We start from the raw sequence: 24,614 nt of genomic DNA, 5'->3' as shown, positions 1-24,614 counted from the left end.
GTTCGGCACGATGCTAAAGCCAGTTAGCGGATAGTCAGCTAAAGCAAGCGTTTCAGTCCCTCCTCCGCTTTTGAAATTGACCTTTAAAAGTGCTTTTCTGTGTCTTGCCGCTGATATCTACAAAATGACTGTGATTTTATTCCAGTGGTATCGTTTGTAATTGAAACTTTTAAGATGGGACTCTCAAAATAGCTTCATTGTAGTCGGCTTTCACACCACTCTTTGTCTCGTGGTGTTTTGTTGCTGGCTAGTTAGAGGATATTAAGCGTCTCCCGGTTTGAAATTGATTTTGAAAGTGATTTACTATGACAAGGTAAGCGTATCTCTGTCTCTGGTTTGAAATTTAGATTTGAAAGTTATTTTTCTATCTGTTTCTGTATCGATTTCTTTGTTTCGCCACGTTCGGCACGATGCTAAAGCCAGTTAGCGGATAGTCAGCTAAAGCAAGCGTTTCAGTCCCTCCTCCGCTTTTGAAATTGACCTTTAAAAGTGCTTTTCTGTGTCTTGCCGCTGATATCTACAAAATGACTGCGATTTTATTCCAGTGGTATCGTTTGTAATTAACCCTTTCAAGATACGACTCTCAAAAAATAGCTTCGTTGCAGTCACGTTTCACACGTCTCTTTGTCTCGTGGTGTTTTGTTGCTGGCTAGTTAGATATTAAGCGTCTCCCAGTTTGAAATTGATTTTGAAAGTGATTTACTATGACAAGGTAAGCGTATCTCTAGTAGAGACCGGCTACAAGGATGGGCAGGTATAGTGAAATTAAAATGCACCTTTTGGTTCAACAGGTTTATATATACAGTCAAGTGATCAAAAGACACCAGTATTAAACCCATTTACACCAACTACATGCTTGGATTGGAACTGTATACAGGCCACCAAATTACAGCCACGTGTGGTTTTTACCTCGCATAGCAACTTACCCCATCCAAAGACACCAGTATTAAGCAAATTTCTTTTTTTTAATACCTTTTTAATATAGTTTTGGGTCATTTAGTTCTAAAGTTAGATTTCTTTTAAATTATTTTTTAGAACTTCATTACTTGCCATTTCGCTAACTGAAGAGCTGCGCTTTGTGATGTCTCTTGTTTTATTGTTTTAAATTGTGTTTTCCTTTTATCTGTTTCTAGCTCTTTTTCGCAAAGTCAGCCAACCACTTGCTTCCAAATGACCCTTATCCAGAAGTATCCGTGAGTGCCTCATCAACAGAAACTAAAGTGGAAACCTACCTCTCAGAGAAAACGCACACATAAGAAAAGCCGACCCACTTCAGTACTGGGAAGAACATCCTAATCTGTTTCCCTCTATGGCTGCTGTTGCGATCCCAGTGTGCCCCCTGTAGCTCTGTGGACAGTTTTGGATTTGTTTACATCTCACCCAACCGCTCACGGCAGATGGCTGCACCTCTCTAAGCCTGGTTCTGCCTGAGGTTTCTTCCTGTTAAAAGGGAGTTTTTCTGAACACACTCTACCACCAACAAGGACAGCTCACCAGTGGGAACTGATAGATAAGACTGCTGATGCGCTCTCATCCATTGAAGAGCTGACCAGAAACGTGAACAGAGAGACTGAAACTGCACCTGATGGGATCCCTGCCATAACAGGTAATTGTATTTTTGTTTCTTACTTTACATTGTAACATTTATTGATATTCTTTGAACAAACTATAATCTCATCCATTCATTAAGTCATCCATTCATTCATAACTCCTCAGATGTGTTCTGTCCAGTGAAGGCAGTGGAGAAGCCCTACACTGATCTTGAAACTGTGCCACGCTAGTAGAGACTGGCTACAAGGATGGGCAGGTAAAGTGAAATTAAAATGCACCTTTTGTTCAACAGGTTTATATATACAGTCAAGTGATCAAAAGACACCAGTATTAAACCCATTTAAACCAACTACATGCTTGGATTGGAACTGTATACAGGCCACCAAATTACAGCCACGTGTGGTTTTACCTCGTATGGCGACTTACCTCATCAGAAGACACCAGTATTAAGCCAATTTCTTTTTTTTTACTTCATTTTAATTTAGTTTTGGGTCATTTACAAACCGGATTCCAAAAAGTTGGGACACTAAACAAATTGTGAATAAAAACTGAGTGCAATGATGTGGAGATGGCAAATGTCAATATTTTATTCAGAATAGAACATAAATCACGGAACAAAAGTTGAAACTGAGAAAATTTATCATCTGAAGGGAAAAATATGGTGATTCAAAATGTCATGGTGTCAACAAATCCCAAAAAGTTGGGACAAGGCCATTTTCACCACTGTGTGGCATCTCCCTTCTTCTTACAACACTCAACAGACGTCTGGGGACCGAGGAGACCAGTTTCTCAAGTTTAGCAATAGGAATGCTCTCCCATTCGTGTCTAATACAGGCCTCTAACTGTTCAATCGTCTTGGGCCTTCTTTGTCGCACCTTCCTCTTTATGATGCGCCAAATGTTCTCTATAGGTGAAAGATCTGGACTGCAGACTGGCCATTTCAGTACCCGGATCCTTCTCCTACGCAGCCATGATGTTGTGATTGATGCAGAATGTGGTCTGGCATTATCTTGTTGAAAAATGCAGGGTCTTCCCTGAAAGAGATGACGTCTGGATGGGAGCATATGTTGTTCTAGAACCTGAATATATTTTTCTGCATTGATGGTGCCTTTCCAGACATGCAAGCTGCCCATGCCACACGCACTCATGCAACCCCATACCATCAGAGATGCAGGCTTCTGAACTGAGCGTTGATAACAACTTGGGTTGTCCTTGTCCTCTTTGGTCCGGATGACATGGCGTCCCACATTTCCAAAAAGAACTTCGAATCGTGACTCGTCTGACCACAGAACAGTCTTCCATTTTGCCACACTCCATTTTACATGATCCCTGGCCCAGTGAAAACGCTCTTCGTTATGCTCACATTTACTTTTTCCAGCCTCTTATTGCTACTTGTCCCAACTTTTTTGGGATTTGTTGACACTGTGAAATTTTGAATCAACATATTTTTCCTTTGAAATGATACATTTTCTCGGAATAAACTTTTGATCTGTCACCTACGTTCTATTACAAATAAAATATTGACATTTGCCATCTCCACATCATTGCATTCAGTTTTTATTCACAATTTGTTTAGTGTCCCAACTTTTTTGGAATCCGGTTTGTAGTTCTAAAGTTAGATTTGTTTTCCCAATTATTTTTTAGAACTTCATTACTTGCCAGTTTGCTAACTGAAGAGCTGCGCTTTGTGATGTCTCTTGTTTTTTTTCAATTTTTTTTCCTTTTATCTGTTTCTAGCTGTTTTCGCAAAGTCAGCCAACCACTTGCTTCCAAATGACCCTTGTCCAGAAGTATCCGTGAGTGCCTCATCAACAGAAACTAAAGTGGAGACCTACCTCTCAGAGAAAAACGCACACATGACAAAAGCCGACCCACTTCAGTACTGGGAAGAACATCCTAATCTGTTTCCCTCTATGGCTGCTGTTGCGATCCCAGTGTGCCCTCCTGTAGCTCTGTGGACAGTTTTGGATTTGTTTACATCTCACCCCAACCGGCCGCGGCAGATGGCTGCACCTCTCTAAGCCTGGTTCTGCCGGAGGTTTCTTCCTGTTAAAAGGGAGTTTTTCCTTCCCACTGTCAAAAGTGGTCCATAATGTAATGCTTCAAAGCGTGTTTATGCAAAAATTGTCGGGTCTGCCGTGGTACAATGGGACTTCTGCTCATGAACCTGTGTGCACAGCGTCTGCAAATCGGCGCTGTACGAAGTAACTTCATCTTTACACAAAACTGTAAGCTGTCATCTGTGAAGCGTGAGCAGTGTTTGTTTTTACCATAGGTCATGGTGGAGAATGGCTGCTCTTCTGAGTTTTGCTCTCTGTAGCCGTATGAAAGGCAAACTACAGTGATTAGCAGCGGCATAGGCACACATAAAATTTCTTCTGAAATTTTCGCTTTCTAGTTATTATGTGTGCCTATGCCAGGAGGCACACATATTACTATTCCTCGGATTTATTATTCTTCTTCTTCTTATTATTATTATGTGTGCCTATGCCAAGAGGCACACATATTACTATTCGTCGGATTTATTATTCTTATTATTATTATTCTCCATCTTCCGCCTAAATTTCGGCACGTATCACGCCCCGCAGTTTTGAGACAAGCTTCATATATGTTACCTCATTTTGTGCGGCCGGATCTGGAATGGTGTGCTATGACTTTTGGTGTTTATGAATTTTATAGTTTTTTAAATATTAATATTTTAGTGAAAATTTTCCCGCGCTCCTCTGCCAAACAGTTTTGACATTAGGATTACATATGTTAGATCATTTTGTGCGGCTGGAGCTGGACTATTATGTTGTGACTTTTGGTGTTTATGACTTTTATAGTTTTTTTAATATTAATATTTTAGTACAAATTTAGGCCAATTCATCTTTTGGCGCCAAATAAACAGACTTCATTTGTGGTGTCTTGGCTCTCTCTAGTGGTATACCGGGAGTAGTACAGCCGAAAAGATTTATCCTTGTGTTGAAAACTCCATATCCCACAATTCATAGCACGCCTCTACAGAGTGAACAATGGCGGCCACCACTTCATTTTATATGTCTTTTATTCATGTTTCTAGGTCACAAAATAAACTTTTAACATATTTTCAGGCGAGAATGTAGGTGTGTAAACTTCAAATATCTGCTTGTTTTATCAAGACATCCCATATTTAGCGACAGTGCTCTGACGACGTTGGTCCTGCCTTACAGCTAGCCGGCTACCTAGCTAGCTGCCGCACTTGGCTGCAAATGGATAGCGAGGGACTCTCTCTGTCGTTTCACCTCCCGGTCTCTCGCAAATGCTCGCACAGAATCGGAGTTACAGCTGGATGTGGAAAAATAACTGAGTTGTTTGGTGGTGCTATAGCGGAGCTACAACAGTGGGCAGCTATCCACCGGTGTATGACAGAAAGGACATGCTGCGACCGCCGATCGACCGGTGTTTGCTAACGCGGAGGTCAATCGTGGATCAGGAAAGCGAAGGCAGGAGCGTGAGGTGAACTGAATTTCAGGTAAGAAGTTATGACCTGCACTCTATTTGGGTCAGATATAAACCGAGTTTAGGTGTAGTTTATTTAGCAGCAGTTCTCTTATGTGTTGCTGATAGTCGGCTAGCTAGCTAGCGCCGCTAGCATAGTTAGCTAGCACCGCTAGCGACCCTTCGTGAAAAAGCACCCAGGCTTGGCTTATATTGAGGCGGGTGAAACTCGTGTCAGCACCCGGTCGCTTCGCCGACAGTATGTGTTTTAGCTGGACTTATTTTTCGTTTATATGGACCGATGATTTATTTATTTATTCATTTTAGTAACGGTATAAACAGTGAAAGGTGGTGGATTGGCCAGATGTAAACTTCAAATATCTGCTCGTGTTACCAAGACATCCCATATTAGCTCTGATGTTTTCGGTGCCTGCAAAGAGCTAGACAGGTAGCTAGCTAACCCGAGCTGGCTGTCTTTTGACTCAGGGTCATAGCTGGACTTATTTTTCGTTTTTATGAGCCGATGAGGGTTTTTTTTAGTAACGGTACAAACAGTGAAAGGCGGTGGATTGTCCAGATGCTGGTCGATGTGGAAAAAATAACTGAGTTGTTTGGTAGATCGCTGACGGAGCTACAACCGAGGGCAGCTATCCACCGGTGTGTGTCAGAAAGAACATGCGGGAACGAGGCGGCGAGGCGACCGCCGATCGACCGGTGGTAGATCGTGGATCAGGGAAACCGAAGGCAGGAGAAGCAGGCGGCTGCCGGTCGGAGCGTGAGGTGAACTGAATTTCAGGTAAGAAGTTATGACCTGCACTCTATTTGGGTCAGATATAAACCGAGTTTAGGTGTAGTTTATTTTCGTTTTTACAATCAGTTATAATAACTCGTACTGCGTGGTAGCTAGCACGATGGAGTTTCTATACAGCTGTGTGCGCGCTAAGTTACTGATGTTGAACTTTATGACAGCCTCCCTGTCATTCTCTCGCCTGTTCAAACTTCAGTCATGAAACTGATCAATGATCGGCTTTTCTCTCTTGTTTGTTTATCGCGCTAAACAACAGCAGCACGTTTAAGCTTGATCAGCTGTTGTTAGAATTCATTTGATTTTAATTTCTAGTATCAGCTGATGTTTGCTGGAGCCACAGCTGTAGAAGCGGCTGGTCGAAACCAGGAGATGACCTTACTGAATCATCAGAGCTGAACTGGTGATGGAGAAACAGGTTTACCTTTTTTTTCGGTGACATGAATGAGTTGAAGGAAGTTATGAACTGTTTCTGAGAGAAATAAACACCAAGCTCCTTTTTTATTTAGCTGACAGCTGGTAACTGTGCAGGGGCGGATCTAGCAAAGCTTTTGCCAGGGGGCCAGGTAGGGCATTAACAGAGAAAGGTGGACACAAAGATATACTTTTCTTTCTTACTCTCATACAGGGAGTGCAGAATTATTAGGCAAGTTGTATTTTGAGGAATAATTTTATTATTGAACAACAACCATGTTCTCAATGAACCCAAAAAACACATTAATATCAAAGCTGAATGTTTTCGGAAGTAGTTTTTAGTTTGTGTTTAGTTTTAGCTATTTTAGGGGATATCTGTGTGTGCAGGTGACTATTACTGTGCATAATTATTAGGCAACTTAACAAAAACAAATATATACCCATTTCAATTATTTATTTTACCAGTGAAACCAATATAACATCTCCACATTCACAAATATACATTTCTGACATTCAAAAACAAAACAAAAACAAATCAGCGACCAATATAGCCACCTTTCTTTGCAAGGACACTCAAAAGCCTGCCATCCATGGATTCTGTCAGTGTTTTGATCTGTTCACCATCAACATTGCGTGCAGCAGCAACCACAGCCTCCCAGACACTGTTCAGAGAGGTGTACTGTTTTCCCTCCTTGTAAATCTCACATTTGATGATGGACCACAGGTTCTCAATGGGGTTCAGATCAGGTGAACAAGGAGGCCATGTCATTAGTTTTTCTTCTTTTAAAACCCTTTCTTGCCAGCCACGCTGTGGAGTACTTGGACGCGTGTGATGGAGCATTGTCCTGCATGAAAATCATGTTTTTCTTGAAGGATGCAGACTTCTTCCTGTACCACTGCTTGAAGAAGGTGTCTTCCAGAAACTTGCAGTAGGACTGGGAGTTGAGCTTGACGCCATCCTCAACCCGAAAAAGGCCCCACAAGCTCACCTTTGATGATACCAGCCCAAACCAGTACTCCACCTCCACCTTGCTGGCGTCTGAGTGGGACTGGAGCTCTCTGCCCTTTACCAATCCAGCCACGGGCCCATCCATCTGGCCCATCAAGACTCACTCTCATTTCATCAGTCCATAAAACCTTAGAAAAATCAGTCTTGAGATATTTCTTGGCCCAGTCTTGACGTTTCAGCTTGTGTGTCTTGTTCAGTGGTGGTCGTCTTTCAGCCTTTCTTACCTTGGCCATGTCTCTGAGTATTGCACACCTTGTGCTTTTGGGCACTCCAGTGATGTTGCAGCTCTGAAATATGGCCAAACTGGTGGCAAGTGGCATCTTGGCAGCTGCACGCTTGACTTTTCTCAGTTCATGGGCAGTTATTTTGCACCTTGGTTTTCCACACGCTTCTTGCGACCCTGTTGACTATTTTGAATGAACGCTTGATTGTTCGATGATCATGCTTCAGAAGCTTTGCAATTTTAAGACTGCTGCATGCCTCTGCAAGATATCTCACTATTTTTGACTTTTCTGAGCCTGTCAAGTCCTTCTTTTGACCCATTTTGCCAAAGGAAAGGAAGTTGCCTAATAATTATGCACACCTGATATAGGGTGTTGATGTCATTAGACCATACCCCTTCTCATTACAGAGATGCACATCACCTAATATGCTTAATTGGTAGTAGGCTTTCGAGCCTATACAGCTTGGAGTAAGACAACATGCATGAAGGGGATGATGTGGACAAAATACTCATTTGCCTAATAATTCTGCACTCCTGTATAAAATATTTAGCTTTTATTAAATAGTTATCTGAATCTTACAACCAAAGTTTGTATAATAATACACAAGATTGGCTGTAGACCATTGTTCATCATTCAGAACACTGTGTAAAAATAACAAAAACAAAAAGTGAATGCAAAAGTGCATAAATATTTATTTTACGTGTTTGATATGTGTGGCGGGCGTGGTCTGCAGTGCCGCTGCAGGGGAGGTGGACCCACCTGAGGGGCATCTGCAATCACACCTCTCGGGCGTAGTCTGTGCTCTCTCGGCTGTTTTTGGGTGTGTGTCGGGCTGTGAGTTGAAAAGCTACAGCTGGCTGGGAGGGTACACCAACCATGTGTGAAAAGTGGTCCATAACGTACTGGTTCAAAGTGTGTTCGTGCAAACATTGTCGGGGTCTGCCGTGGTACAATGGGACTTCTGCTTATGAACCTGTGTGCACAGCGTCTGCAAATCGGGGCTGTACAAAGTGACCTCATCTTTACCCAAAACTGTAAGCTGTCATCTGTGAGGCGCGAGCGGTGTTTGTTTTACCATAATTCATGGTGGAGAATGGCTGCTCTTCTGAGTTTTGCTGTCTGTAGCCGTATGAATGGAAAACTACACAGATTAGCAGCGGCATAGGCACACATAAAATTTCTTCTGAAATTTTCGCTTTCTAGTTATTATTATTCTCCATCTTCCGCCTAAATTTCGCACGTATCACGCCCGCAGTTTTGAGACAAGCTTCATATATGTTACCTCATGTTGTGCGGCTGGATCTGGAATGGTGTGCTATGACTTTTGGTGTTTATGAATATTATAGTTTTTTAAATATTAATATTTTAGTGAAAATTTTCCCGCGCTCCTCTGCCAAACAGTTTTGACAATAGGGGTACATATGTTACATCATTTTGTGCGCCTGGAGCTGGGCTAGTATGGTGTGACTTTTGGTGTTTATGACTTTTATAGTTTTGAAATATTTAGATTTTAGTGCAAATTTAGGCCAATTTCTAGGCTCCTGAGAAAGATTCTGCTTTTGGCACCATAGAAACAGACTTCATTTGTGGTGTGTTGGCTCCCTCTAGTGGTATACCCGGAGTAGTACAGCCAAAAAAGTTTATACTTGGGCGGAAAACTCCATATCCCACAATTCATAGCACGCCTCTGCAGAGTAAACAATGGCGGCCACCACTTCGTTTTATATGTCTTTTATTAGTATTTCTAGGTCACAAAATAAACTTTTAACATATTTTCAGGCGAGAATATAGGTGTGTAAACTTCAAATATCTGCTCGTTTTATGAAGACATCTCATATTAGCGACAGTTCTCTTACGTGTTGCTGATAGCCGCTAGCACTGCTAGCGTATGACAACACTACGCAATGACGACACTATCAATGGCGCGCGTCTCTTCGCCCCTCCTCCGCTTTGAAATTGACCATAGACGTGATTTTGTAAGACACCGTGGCTATCGTTTCACCAGTAACACGTCTTTCCCCCCTCCTCCGCTTTGGACTTGAACTTACAGTGATTTTCTGAAGTGTTTACTAAGACACACCGTAAGCTTTTACAAGGTAAGTGTATCTCTCTGTCTCTGGTTTGAAAATTAGCTTTGAAAGTTATTTTTCTATCTGTTTCTGTATCGATTTCTTTGTTTCGCCACGTTCGGCACGATGCTAAAGCCAGTTAGCGGATAGTCAGCTAAAGCAAGCGTTTCAGTCCCTCCTCCGCTTTTGAAATTGACCTTTAAAAGTGCTTTTCTGTGTCTTGCCGCTGATATCTACAAAATGACTGCGATTTTATTCCAGTGGTATCGTTTGTAATTAACCCTTTCAAGATACGACTCTCAAAAAATAGCTTCGTTGCAGTCACGTTTCACACGTCTCTTTGTCTCGTGGTGTTTTGTTGCTGGCTAGTTAGATATTAAGCGTCTCCCAGTTTGAAATTGATTTTGAAAGTGATTTACTATGACAAGGTAAGCGTATCTCTAGTAGAGACCGGCTACAAGGATGGGCAGGTATAGTGAAATTAAAATGCACCTTTTGGTTCAACAGGTTTATATATACAGTCAAGTGATCAAAAGACACCAGTATTAAACCCATTTACACCAACTACATGCTTGGATTGGAACTGTATACAGGCCACCAAATTACAGCCACGTGTGGTTTTTACCTCGCATAGCAACTTACCCCATCCAAAGACACCAGTATTAAGCAAATTTCTTTTTTTAATACCTTTTTAATATAGTTTTGGGTCATTTAGTTCTAAAGTTAGATTTCTTTTAAATTATTTTTAGAACTTCATTACTTGCCATTTCGCTAACTGAAGAGCTGCGCTTTGTGATGTCTCTTGTTTTATTGTTTTAAATTGTGTTTTCCTTTTATCTGTTTCTAGCTCTTTTTTCGCAAAGTCAGCCAACCACTTGCTTCCAAATGACCCTTATCCAGAAGTATCCGTGAGTGCCTCATCAACAGAAACTAAAGTGGAAACCTACCTCTCAGAGAAAAACGCACACATAAGAAAAGCCGACCCACTTCAGTACTGGGAAGAACATCCTAATCTGTTTCCCTCTATGGCTGCTGTTGCGATCCCAGTGTGCCCCTGTAGCTCTGTGGACAGTTTTGGATTTGTTTACATCTCACCCAACCGCTCACGGCAGATGGCTGCACCTCTCTAAGCCTGGTTCTGCCTGAGGTTTCTTCCTGTTAAAGGGAGTTTTTCTGAACACACTCTACCACCAACAAGGACAGCTCACCAGTGGGAACTGATAGATAAGACTGCTGATGCGCTCTCATCCATTGAAGAGCTGACCAGAAACGTGAACAGAGAGACTGAAACTGCACCTGATGGGATCCCTGCCATAACAGGTAATTGTATTTTTGTTTCTTACTTTACATTGTAACATTTATTGATATTCTTTGAACAAACTATAATCTCATCCATTCATTAAGTCATCCATTCATTCATAACTCCTCAGATGTGTTCTGTCCAGTGAAGGCAGTGGAGAAGCCCTACACTGATCTTGAAACTGTGCCACGCTAGTAGAGACTGGCTACAAGGATGGGCAGGTAAAGTGAAATTAAAATGCACCTTTTGTTCAACAGGTTTATATATACAGTCAAGTGATCAAAAGACACCAGTATTAAACCCATTTAAACCAACTACATGCTTGGATTGGAACTGTATACAGGCCACCAAATTACAGCCACGTGTGGTTTTTACCTCGTATGGCGACTTACCTCATCAGAAGACACCAGTATTAAGCCAATTTCTTTTTTTTTTTACTTCATTTTTAATTTAGTTTTGGGTCATTTACAAACCGGATTCCAAAAAAGTTGGGACACTAAACAAATTGTGAATAAAAACTGAGTGCAATGATGTGGAGATGGCAAATGTCAATATTTTATTCAGAATAGAACATAAATCACGGAACAAAAGTTGAAACTGAGAAAATTTATCATCTGAAGGGAAAAATATGGTGATTCAAAATGTCATGGTGTCAACAAATCCCAAAAAAGTTGGGACAAGGCCATTTTCACCACTGTGTGGCATCTCCCCTTCTTCTTACAACACTCAACAGACGTCTGGGGACCGAGGAGACCAGTTTCTCAAGTTTAGCAATAGGAATGCTCTCCCATTCGTGTCTAATACAGGCCTCTAACTGTTCAATCGTCTTGGGCCTTCTTTGTCGCACCTTCCTCTTTATGATGCGCCAAATGTTCTCTATAGGTGAAAGATCTGGACTGCAGACTGGCCATTTCAGTACCCGGATCCTTCTCCTACGCAGCCATGATGTTGTGATTGATGCAGAATGTGGTCTGGCATTATCTTGTTGAAAAATGCAGGGTCTTCCCTGAAAGAGATGACGTCTGGATGGGAGCATATGTTGTTCTAGAACCTGAATATATTTTTCTGCATTGATGGTGCCTTTCCAGACATGCAAGCTGCCCATGCCACACGCACTCATGCAACCCCATACCATCAGAGATGCAGGCTTCTGAACTGAGCGTTGATAACAACTTGGGTTGTCCTTGTCCTCTTTGGTCCGGATGACATGGCGTCCCACATTTCCAAAAAGAACTTGAATCGTGACTCGTCTGACCACAGAACAGTCTTCCATTTTGCCACACTCCATTTTACATGATCCCTGGCCCAGTGAAAACGCCTGAGCTTGTGGATCTTGCTTAGAAATGGCTTCTTCTTTGCACTGTAGAGTTTCAGCTGGCAACGGCGGATGGCACGGTGGATTGTGTTCACTGACAATGGTTTCTGGAAGTATTCCTGAGCCCATTCTGTGATTTCCTTTACAGTAGCATTCCTGTTTGTGGTGCAGTGTCGTTTAAGGGCCGGAGATCACGGGCGTCCAGTATGGGTTTACGCCCTTGACCCTTACGCACAGAGATTGTTCCAGATTCTCTGAATCTTCGGATGATGTTATGCACAGTTGATGATGATAACTGCAAAGTCTTTGCAATTTTTCGCTGGGTAACACCTTTCTGATATTGCTCCACTATCTTTCTGCGCAACATTGTGGGAATTGGTGTTCCTCTACCCATCTTGGCTTCTGAGGACACTGCCACTCTGAGAAGCTCTTTTATACCCAATCATGTTGCCAATTAACCTAATTAGTGTTAATTGGTCTTCCAGCTCTTCGTTATGCTCACATTTACTTTTTCCAGCCTCTTATTGCTACTTGTCCCAACTTTTTTGGGATTTGTTGACACTGTGAAATTTTGAATCAACATATTTTTCCTTTGAAATGATACATTTTCTCGGAATAAACTTTTGATCTGTCACCTACCTTCTATTACAAATAAAATATTGACATTTGCCATCTCCACATCATTGCATTCAGTTTTTATTCACAATTTGTTTAGTGTCCCAACTTTTTTGGAATCCGGTTTGTAGTTCTAAAGTTAGATTTGTTTTCCCAATTATTTTTTAGAACTTCATTACTTGCCAGTTTGCTAACTGAAGAGCTGCGCTTTGTGATGTCTCTTGTTTTTTTTTCAATTTTTTTTTCCTTTTATCTGTTTCTAGCTGTTTTCGCAAAGTCAGCCAACCACTTGCTTCCAAATGACCCTTGTCCAGAAGTATCCGTGAGTGCCTCATCAACAGAAACTAAAGTGGAAACCTACCTCTCAGAGAAAAACGCACACATAAGAAAAGCCGACCCACTTCAGTACTGGGAAGAACATCCTAATCTGTTTCCCTCTATGGCTGCTGTTGCGATCCCAGTGTGCCCCCTGTAGCTCTGTGGACAGTTTTGGATTTGTTTACATCTCACCCCAACTGGTCGCAGCAAATGGCCCCGCCCCTCCCTGAGCCTGGTTCTGCCGGAGGTTTCTTCCTGTTAAAAGGGAGTTTTTCCTTCCCACTGTCAAAAGTGGTCCATAATGTAATGCTTCAAAGCGTGTTTATGAAAAAATTGTCGGGTCTGCCGTGGTACAATGGGACTTCTGCTCATGAACCTGTGTGCACAGCGTCTGCAAATCGGCGCTGTACAAAGTAACTTCATCTTTACACAAAACTGTAAGCTGTCATCTGTGAAGCGTGAGCGGTGTTTGTTTTTACCATAGTTCTTGGTGGAGAATGGCTGCTCTTCTGAATTTTGCTCTCTGTAGCCGTATGAATGGCAAACTACAGTGATTAGCAGCGGCATAGGCACACATAAAATTTCTTCTGAAATTTTCGCTTTCTAGTTATTATGTGTGCCTATGCCAGGAGGCACACATATTACTATTCCTCGGATTTATTATTCTTATTATTATTATTATTCTTCAGTTTCCGCCTGAAATTTTGCAGCGAATCTCGCCCAGCAGTTTTCAGACAAGCTTCATATATGTTACCTCATTTTGTGCGGCTGGATCTGGAATGGTGTGCTATGACTTTTGGTGTTTATGAGTATTATAGTTTTTTAAATATTAATATTTTAGTGAAAATTTTCCCGCGCTCCTCTGCCAAACAGTTTAGACAATAGGGGTACATATGTTACATCATTTTGCGCGGCTGGAGCTGGACTATTATGTCCTGACTTTTGGTGTTCATGACTTTTATAGTTTTTTAAATATTAATATTTTAGTGCAAATTTAGGCCAATTCATCTTTTGGCGCCAAATAAACAGACTTCATTTGTGGTGTGTTGGCGCTCTCTAGTGGTATGCCGGGAGTGGTACAGCCTGTCTACCCTTATTTGGATTACCGTAATGATGACAATTTCAACGGTGCGCACAGCGTCGCTGCTTTCAGGAGCCATTGGAATTTTTAAGGTTGCGCAAATCATTCAAAAGTTACGGTAATGCTTGGTGGAAAACTCAATATCCCACAATTCATAGCACACCTCTGCCGAGTTAAACAATGGCGGCCACCACTTCGTTTTATATGTCTTTTATTAGTGTTTCTGGGTCACAAAATAAACTTTTAAGATATTTTCAGGCGAGAATGTAGGTGTGTAAACTTCAAATATCTGCTTGTTTTATCAAGACATCCCATATTAGCGACAATGCTCTGACGACCTCGGTCCTGCCTGACAGCTAGCCGGCTACCTAGCTGCCGCACCCTGCTGCAAATGGACAGCGAGGGGACTCTCTCTCTCCTTTCACCTCCCCGGTCTCTCGCAAATGCTCGCACAGAATCGGAGTTACAGCTGGATGTGGAAAAAATAACTGAGTTGTTTGGTGGTGCTATAATGCGGAGCTACAACAGTGGGCAGCTATCCACCGGTGTATGACAGAAAGGACATGCCATGACCGCAGATCGACCGGTGTTTGCTAACGCGGAGGTCAATCGTGGATCAGGGAAAGCGAAGGCAGGAGCGTGAGGTGAACTGAATTTCAGGTAAGAAGTTATGAACTGCACTCTATTTGGGTCAGATATAAACCGAGTGTAGGTGTAGTTTATTTAGCAGCAGTTCTCTTATGTGTTGCTGATAGCTGGCTAGCTAGCTAGCGCCGGTAGCATAGTTAGCTCGCGCTGCTAGCGACCCTTCGTGAAAAAGCACCCAGGCTTGGCTTATATTGAGCCGGGTGAAAGTCGTGTCAGCACCCGGTCGCGCACTCTATTTGGGTCAGATATAAACCGAGTTTAGGTGTAGTTTATTTAGCAGCAGTTCTCTTATGTGTTGCTGATAGCTGGCTAGCTAGCTAGCGCCGGTAGCATAGTTAGCTCGCGCCGATAGCGACCCTTCGTGAAAAAGCACCCAGGCTTGGCTTATATTGAGCCGGGTGAAAGTCGTGTCAGCACCCGGTCGCTCGCCGACAGTATGTGTTTTAGCTGGACTTATTTTTCATGTTTATATGGGCCGTTGATGGTGGAAACCGAAGGCAGGAGCGTGAGGTGAACTGAATTTCAGGTAACAAGTTATGAACTGCACTCTATTTGGGTCAGATATAAACCGAGTTTAGGTGTAATTTATTTTCGTTGACCTTTTACAATCGTAATGCCACAGGAGTTTATATACAGCTGTGTGCGCACTAAGTTACTGACGTTGGACTTTATTTTATTCATTAGGGTTAGTTCATAGAGTTGCCATGCAGTACAAACGGAATCGTCCCACATTCAGAGAAAACATTATGATTTATTCTGTCGTTACGAAGCCTCCCCTGTCATTCTCTCGAGTGTTGAAACGTCAATCATGAAACTGATCAACGATCGGCTGTTCGCTCTTATTTATCGCGCTAAACAACAGCAGCACGTTTAAGCTTGATCAGCTGTTGTTAGAATTCTTTTGATTTTAATTTCTAGTATCAGCTGATGTTTGCTGGAGCATGAAGATGAAATCAGGAGATGTCCTTACTGAATCATCAGAGCTGAACTGGTGATGGAGAAACAGGTTTACACTTTAGGTGACATGAATGAGTTGAAGGAAGTTATGAGTTGTTTCTGAGAGACAAAGACCAAGCTCCTTCTTTGTGTAGCTGACAGCTGCTAACTGTGCAGGGGCGGATCTAGCAAAGCTTTTAGGGGGGAGCTAGGGCATTAACAGAGAAAGGTGGACACAAAGATATACTTTTCTTTCTTACTCTCATATAAAATATTTAGCTTTTATTAAATAGTTATCTGAATCTCACAACCAAAGTTTGTATAATAATACACAGGATTGGCTGTAGACCATTGTTCATAATTCAGAACACTGTGTAAAAATAACAAAAAACAAAAAGTGAATGCATGTGTGAAAAGTGGTCTATAATGTAATGCTTCAAAGTGTGTTCATGAAAAACATTGTCGGGTCTGCCGTGGTGCAATGGGACTTCTGCTAATGAACCTGTGTGCACAGCGTCTGCAAATCGGCGCTGTACGAAGTAACTTCATCTTTACACAAAACTGTAAGCTGTCATCTGTGAAGCGTGAGCGGTGTTTGTTTTTACCATAGTTCATGGTGGAGAATGGCTGCTCTTCTGAGTTTTGCTCTCTGTAGCCGTATGAATGGCAAACTACAGTGATTAGCAGCGGCATAGGCACACATAAAATTTCTTCTGAAATTTTCGCTTTCTAGTTATTATTATTTTCCTTTTTCCGCCTGAAATTTTGCAGCGTATCTCGACCCGCAGTTTTGAGACAAGCTTCATATATGTTACCTCATTTTGTGCGGCTGGATCTGGAATGGTGTGCTATGACTTTTGGTGTTTATGAGTATTATAGTTTTTTAAATATTAATATTTTTCTGAAAATTTTCCCGCGCTCCTCTGCCAAACAGTTTTGACAATAGGGGTACATATGTTACATCATTTTGTGCGGCTCGAGCTGGACTAGTATGGTGTGACTTTTGGTGTTTATGACTTTTATAGTTTTTGAAATATTTAGATTTTAGTGCAAATTTGGGCCAATTTCTAGCCTCCTGAGAAAGATTCTACTTTTGGCCCCATAGAAACAGACTTCATTTGTGGTGTGTTGGCTCTCTCTAGTGGTATACCCGGAGTAGTACAGCCAAACAAAAAAGTTTATGCTTGGGCGGAAACTCCATATCCCACAATTCATAGCACGCCTCTGCAGAGTAAACAATGGCGGCCACCACTTCGTTTTATGTCTTTTATTCGTGTTTCTAGGTCACAAAATCAACTTTTAACATATTTTCAGGCGAGAATGTAGGTGTGTAAACTTCAAATATCTGCTTGTTTTATCAAGACATCCCATATTAGCGACAATGCTCTGACGACATCGGTCCTGCCTGACAGCTAGCCGGCTAGCTAGCTAGCTGCCGCACTTGGCTGCAAATGGACAGCGAGGGGACACTCTCTCTTTCGTTTCACCTCCCCGGTCTCTCGCAAATGCTCGCACAGAATCGGAGTTACAGCTGGATGTGGAAAAAATAACTGAGTTGTTTGGTGGTGCTATAACGCGGAGCTACAACAGAGGGCAGCTATCCACCGGTGTATGACAGAAAGGACATGCCGTGAATGAGACATACGAGGCGGGGCAGGCGACCGCTGATCGCTCGACACGGGTCTGTGTTTTAGCTGGACTTATTTTTCGTTCATATGGGCCGATGATGCTGGTCGATGTGGAAAAAATAACCGAGTTGTTTGGTGGTGGCTAGCCGGAGCTACAACAGAGGGCAGCTATCCACCGGTGTGTGACAGAAAGGACATGCCGCCAACGAGACTTTCGAGGCCGGGCAGGCGACCGCCGATGACCGGTGGTTGCTAACGGGGTGGTCAATCGTGGATCAGGGAAAGCGAAGGCAGGAGCGTGAGGTGAACTGAATTTCAGGTAAGAAGTTATGAACTGCACTCTATTTGGGTCAGATATAAACCGAGTTTAGGTGTAGTTTATTTTCGTTGTGCTGACTTTTTCAATCACTTACAATAACTCGTACTGCGTTCTAGCTAGCACGACGGAGTTTCTATACAGCTGTGTGCGCATGTTGAACTTTATGACAGCCTCCCTGTCATTCTCTCGCCTGTTGAAACTTCAGTCATGAAACTGATCAATGATCGGCGTTTCTCTCTTGTTTGTTTATCGCGCAAAACAACAGCAGCACGTTTAAGCTTGATCAGCTGTTGTTAGAATTCATTTGCTTTTAATTTCTGGTATCAGCTGATGTTTGCTGGAGCTACAGCTGTAAAACGGCAGATGTCCTTACTGAATCATCAGAGCTGAACTGGTGATGGAGAAACAGGTTTACCCTTTAGGTGACATGAATGAGTTGAAGGGAAGTTATGAACCGTTTCTGAGAGACAAATACAGGGAGTACAGAATTATTAGGCAAGTTGTATTTTTGAGGAATAATTTTATTATTGAACAACAACCATGTTCTCAATGAACCCAAAAAACTCATTAATATCAAAGCTGAATGTTTTTGGAAGTAGTTTTTAGTTTGAGCTATTTTAGGGGGATATCTGTGTGTGCAGGTGACTATTACTGTGCATAATTATTAAGCAACTTAACAAAAAACAAATATATACCCATTTCAATTATTTATTTTTACCAGTGAAACCAATATAACATCTCCACATTCACAAATATACATTTCTGACATTCAAAAACAAAACAAAAACAAATCAGCGACCAATATAGCCACCTTTCTTTGCAAGGACACTCAAAAGCCTGCCATCCATGGATTCTGTCAGTGTTTTGATCTGTTCACCATCAACATTGCGTGCAGCAGCAACCACAGCCTCCCAGACACTGTTCAGAGAGGTGTACTGTTTTCCTCCTTGTAAATCTCACATTTGATGATGGACCACAGGTTCTCAATGGGGTTCAGATCAGGTGAACAAGGAGGCCATGTCATTAGTTTTTCTTCTTTTATACCCTTTCTTGCCAGCCACGCTGTGGAGTACTTGAGGCGTGTGATGGAGCATTGTCCTGCATGAAAATCATGTTTTTCTTGAAGGATGCAGACTTCTTCCTGTACCACTGCTTGAAGAAGGTGTCTTCCAGAAACTGGCAGTAGGACTGGGAGTTGAGCTTGACTCCATCCTCAACCCGAAAAAGGCCCCACAAGCTCATCTTTGATGATACCAGCCCAAACCAGTACTCCACCTCCACCTTGCTGGCGTCTGAGTGGGACTGGAGCTCTCTGCCCTTTACCAATCCAGCCACGGGCCCATCCATCTGGCCCATCAAGACTCACCTCATTTCATCAGTCCATAAAACCTTAGAAAAATCAGTCTTGAGATATTTCTTGGCCCAGTCTTGACGTTTCAGCTTGTGTGTCTTGTTCAGTGGTGGTCGTCTTTCAGCCTTTCTTACCTTGGCCATGTCTCTGAGTATTGCACACCTTGTGCTTTTGGGCACTCCAGTGATGTTGCAGCTCTGAAATATGGCCAAACTGGTGGCAAGTGGCATCTTGGCAGCTGCACGCTTGACTTTTCTCAGTTCATGGGCAGTTATTTTGCGCCTTGGTTTTCCACACGCTTCTTGTGACCCTGTTGACTATTTTGAATGAAACGCTTGATTGTTCGACGATCACGCTTCAGAAGCTTTGCAATTTTAAGACTGCTGCATCCCTCTGCAAGATATCTCACTATTTTTGACTTTTCTGAGCCTGTCAAGTCCTTCTTTTGACCCATTTTGCCAAAGGAAAGGAAGTTGCCTAATAGTTATGCACACCTGATATAGGGTGTTGATGCATCATTAGACCACACCCCTTCTCATTACAGAGATGCACATCACCTAATATGCTTAATTGGTAGTAGGCTTTCGAGCCTATACAGCTTGGAGTAAGACAACATGCATGAAGAGGATGATGTGGACAAAATACTCATTTGCCTAATAATTCTGCACTCCCTGTAAACACCAAGCTCCTTTTTTTGTGTAGCTGACAGCTGGTAACTGTGCAGGGGCGGATCTAGCAAAGCTTTTGCCAGGGGGCCAGGTAGGCCATTAACAGAGAAAGGTGGACACAAAGATATACTTTTCTTTCTTACTCTCATATAAAATATTTAGCTTTTATTAAATAGTTATCTGAATCTTACAACCAACGTTTGTATAATAATACACAAGATTGGCTGTAGACCATTGTCCATCATTCAGAACACTGTGTAAAAATAACAAAAGACAAAAAGTGAATGCGAAAGTGCATAAATATTTATTTTACGTGTTTGATGTGTGTGGCGGGGCGTGGTCTGCAGTGCCGCTGCAGGGGAGGTGGACCCACCTGAGCGGCATCTGCAATCACGCCTCTCGGGCGTTGTCTGTGCTCTCTCGGCTGTTTTTTGGGTGTGTGTAAGTTGAAAAGCTACAGCCGGTTGTGTGGGTACACCAACCATGTGTGAAAAGTGGTCCATAACGTAATGCTTCAAAGCGTGTTCATGCAAACATTGTCGGGTCTGCCGTGCTACAATGGGGACTTCTGCTCATGAACCTCTGTGCACAGCGTCTGCAAATCGGGGCTGTACAAAGCAACTTCATCTTTACACAAAACTGTAAGCTGTCATCTGTGAAGTGTGAGCGGTGTTTGTTTTTACCATAGTTCATGGTGGAGAATGGCTGCTCTTCTGAGTTTTGCCCTAAGCAGCCGTAAGAATGGCAAACTACACAGATTAGCAGCGGCATAGGCACACATAAAATTTCTTCAGAAATTTTCGCTTTCTAGTTCTTATCTTGTTCTTTTAACCCTTATCTAACATGGCATTGTGCATTGTGTGTTTAAATTCAGTTTAAATTCAGGGACACAGACCCCCTGCTGATCCTCTACCTAATCACACGAGCCAAGGTATGAAAACGGGTGTGGGTCACAATCAGCCAAGGTTTTTGGTGAACCCATTGTGAGACCGAGCCCCACCCTATCATGTGATTTTCTGTGATCAAATGACCCAGGATGTGAGTGGGTGATAAGGCGTCCATGTCCCTCCTTGGGGAGATACTCCCAGAGGGCTTAAAATCTGGGACTCTCCACAATTTGACCGTAGAACTGATGAAGCTTCTTGGATGAGAGGTGAAGCGTCTTCAAGCAACGCTTTTCTTTCCAAGCTCCTTTGACAACATCATTCATAGAACAACTTTCAGCTTCTTTTGCTCTGCTACAATTTGGATGGATTTGCATTTAAAGATGCAAAGAGACTAAAATGGTTAGGGTCAGGAGGTCAAAGGTCAGAGCTCCTGTGGGTCTGAGGGCAGCCTCATGCTGGAGAAGGATGAAGGAGTCTGACCTGAGCCAGTGTTTGGCATGAACACATCAGCACTGCTATCAGAGAGCCTAATGACAGCCATTAGAATCATTTCAGTGTTTCAGTCATTTAAAAACACTTCCTGTCACTGTGGTGGTTACAGTGACATCATGCAGTTTGTGTTTTGACCTCCAGAGGGCGACAAATCAGCACAGACAGAGAGCTCCATTCAAACTTTGCTGCCGTCAGCAGTGGTTGGGAGTAATGGAATACATGTACCGCCGTTAAGTATTTAAAATACAAAATATGACTAACTGTATTCCGTTACAGTTACCGTTTAAAAAGGTGGTATTTAGAATAGTTATTTTCTTGAAATAAATGGATTACACGGCGGTCTTATTCTGTTTCATATATTAGGCTATGTCCTCCCTATTTTTTGGTAATTCCACGCCGGTGGAAACCCAAACAAAAGAAGAGGCTCTAATGTCTGTGTCTCAATCTCGCGGCCCATGTCACCCCTACTTGCGGCCCGCATAATGACCTGAAGAATTATTTTTTAAAATGATTTAATATGAAGGCAGAGTGTTACAGGCATCGCCTTAAAAAATGTAGCCTCATGGGCAGTGTGGTCCGTGCTGCAGGGAGAATGGACTGCCATGTCCGTTATGTGTATGTGAGCGCCAGGGAGGGAGAAAAAGGAGAGTTTAAAAGTACGAGTTGTCACCGAGCAGAAATGGGAGATGGAAGCATGTAAATATAATAATAACCACAGCAGCCAAGAAGAGTGCCTGACGAGCCCAGTTGTAAGTAAGCTATTAAGACTCGACTATACACTGTGTTCGTGTTTTCCTCTAAAACAGTAAGTTTTGTTGGAGCAGCCTTTCAACGCCTCTCTCTGTCTCTCGCTAGCAAAGTTGACCCAGACAACAAAGTAAAGCTAGTTTCCAGCTACGAGCTCGACACAGAACCCGACGTATTAGCCAGAGGTCCCTTTGCTACGGTTAACGCGGAATAGTTTTCTATATGAGATCGCTGCAAAAAGTGCAGCCTTACTGTGATCCCACATATACTCACTCACAAACTGTCTACACTCGGCCTGCACCCCACCCTAGGAAAAAGAACAGCAAAGTGATGACCAGTGTTGGGTAAGTTACTTTAAATTAGTAACTTAGTTACATTACTAGTTACTTCTATTAAAAAGTAACTCCGTTACTTTCACAGTAACGAGTTACTAGGGAAAGTAACTTTGGTTTTACTCAGAATTCTCTTGTTAATGTGTTGCTTCCGTAACTGGATACCCAGCAAGACTGCCAGTCTTCTAGCTTGCTTACTTGGCACAAGTGCACTGTGCCACCTACCAATAGAAAGGAAAAAATAACGTGCATATTTCCACGAGAGAAGTCCCACGCCTGGACCGTCATTGACCGCCGCCATGATTCCAGCCTGCTTTTTACATCCAACACAAAACTGCAGTCGTGGTGCTTTCGATTGTACTCAGAACTCAGAAATTCTGCCTTCTGAATAGGAAGATGTAGGTAACACCAGACTGCAGATGAGCTGCATACAGAGCTGGACTGGGACAAAAAAATAGTCCCGGGGAATTTGACTAGAGACCAGCCCACCATTATAGGAAAAATCATAAAGCCTTTGAATTAAAACAAACACTGTTGTGACAGTGATGTACACTGTTCTGATGGTATATATGTATCAATCTATCAATTGTTTGTTGTAAGACTCAGATAATTTTTTTTAAAAGTGAGACATTTTAAATGAGAATAAGAAAGAAAAGTATTTTTTTGTGCCCCCCTTTCCCCGTTAATGCCCTACCTGGCCCCCTGGCAACACTTTGTTAGACCCGCCCCTGCACAGTTACCAGCTGTCAGCTATGTAGAAAAGGATCCTGGTGTTATTTGTCTCTCAGAAACAGTTCATAACTTCCCTTCAACTCATTCATGTCACCTAAAAGGTAAACCTGTTTCTCCATCACCTGTTCAGCTCTGATGATTCAGTAAGGACATCTCCTGGTTTCATCTTCATGTTTCCCACTCACCAGATATACAAACCATCATGACCAGTAGCTTTTACAGTTGTGGCTCCAGCAAACATCAGCTGATACTAGAAATTAATATTAAATAAATTCTAACAACAGCTGATCAAGCTTAAACGTGCTGCTGTTGTTTAGCGCGACATCCGCTGGTTTCCTCTTTCTGGCGCAAAGAGGGCAACAAGAGAGAAAAGCCGATCAGCTGATCATTGATCAGTTTCATGATTGAAGTAGAAACAGGAGAGGAGAGAATGAGAGAAGAAGAGGCAGCTGCAGCGTAAAGACAAAATAAATGCAGCTTTGTGTCTTTTTCATTGTAGCTGAAGCTGTGTTCCTTTTCAGTTCAATACGAAACGCGTAATATTTTCTCTGAAAACGAGACGATTCTGTTTTTTACAGGACGGTTGGCAATTCTAATAATTAACCGTATGAACAAAATAAAGTTCAACATCAGTAACATAGCACCCACCCAGCTGTATAGAAACTCCGTCATGCTAGCTAGCACGCAGTACGAAAATGTCAGCATAACGAAAATAAACTGCACCTAAACTTGGTTTATATCTGACCCGGATAGACTGCAGGTCATAACTTCTTACCTGAAGTTCAGTTCACCTGATACTCGGACCGGCGGCCGCTCCTCTTGCCTCCCTTTTCCTTCATCTTCCACCGCTTGCTAATGTTATTGAATCTGTGGAAGCTCCACGATAGCCACCACACGAACTAACAAATAACGAGCCTATCTAAATCCCAGTAACGAGTAACGCGTTCCTGGTTTTGGCATAATAACTAGTTACCATGCTCGTTACCACAATAATAACGTAGTTACTCTAACGCGTTACTTAATAACGCATTAGATGTTTGTGTTTCAAACAGGAAATCAAGCAGAAAAAATTCACAGCCTCCCAGAGAGTTTGGAGTTTCCGAGGCGCACCTGAACGCAGCCCACAGTGTTTCAATGCTCCTGATTGTCCTCAAACGCCTCTTTATGTGTTCCCTTCCTTCTCAAAGTTTACTTTCACTTCCTGAACTTCGTGGAGTGGAGCTTGTTGTTGGTGTGTGTGAAGAACCTGTAAGTTTGCTTTGTTTCCTCCTTTAACAGTTTGTCTTTAGGAACTTTGCTGTTTGTTCAGCTCATGTTTGATTTCTTCACACAACAAACTGTGTGTTTGTATTTCCGGTCTCTCCATTAAAGTCAGTGTGTAATGTTTTCCTGGCTAACATCAGCTGTGTGCAGCTTAGTTCAGCACAAATCTGCCGCTCCATAGTTCACGGTAACGGACTCACAGCTGGACCAACGAGGCCGAGTGTTTCCTCACTCTGAGTTATGTTGGTGTTTGTGTACTTGTAGTTTGTACTTTGTGAGTTCACTCAAGAGTCTACAGAGGACGCAGCGTACGTGATGACGTCACAGCCCATTCCCTCCTTTACCAATATTTACACAAGAGACACCTGCAGAGCTCTGACGCTAAGCTAGTGACACAGTATGCTAACGCTAAGCTAACGCAAAGAGCTCTTACAGACACGAGTTAAAAAGC

General features: G+C 42.5%; 2 long non-coding RNA genes across 2 annotated transcripts; both read left to right on the top strand.

Moving 5' to 3' along the window:
• The first annotated feature begins 1,241 nt into the window (after positions 1-1,241).
• LOC120437820 lies at positions 1,242-3,541 on the top strand. The gene is made up of 3 exons (XR_005611421.1): positions 1,242-1,606; positions 1,717-1,807; positions 3,289-3,541. It is a non-coding gene; the product is annotated as an uncharacterized LOC120437820 (long non-coding RNA).
• A 7,156-nt stretch (positions 3,542-10,697) lies between these two features.
• LOC120437821 lies at positions 10,698-13,272 on the top strand. Its single transcript, XR_005611422.1, has 3 exons — positions 10,698-10,851; positions 10,962-11,052; positions 13,025-13,272. It is a non-coding gene; the product is annotated as an uncharacterized LOC120437821 (long non-coding RNA).
• The last annotated feature ends 11,342 nt before the right edge of the window (positions 13,273-24,614 follow it).

This window comes from Oreochromis aureus, linkage group 3, assembly GCF_013358895.1.
Source record: "Oreochromis aureus strain Israel breed Guangdong linkage group 3, ZZ_aureus, whole genome shotgun sequence".
Lineage (NCBI taxonomy): Eukaryota > Metazoa > Chordata > Actinopteri > Cichliformes > Cichlidae > Oreochromis > Oreochromis aureus.
This window is presented reverse-complemented; position numbering and strand designations above follow the sequence as displayed.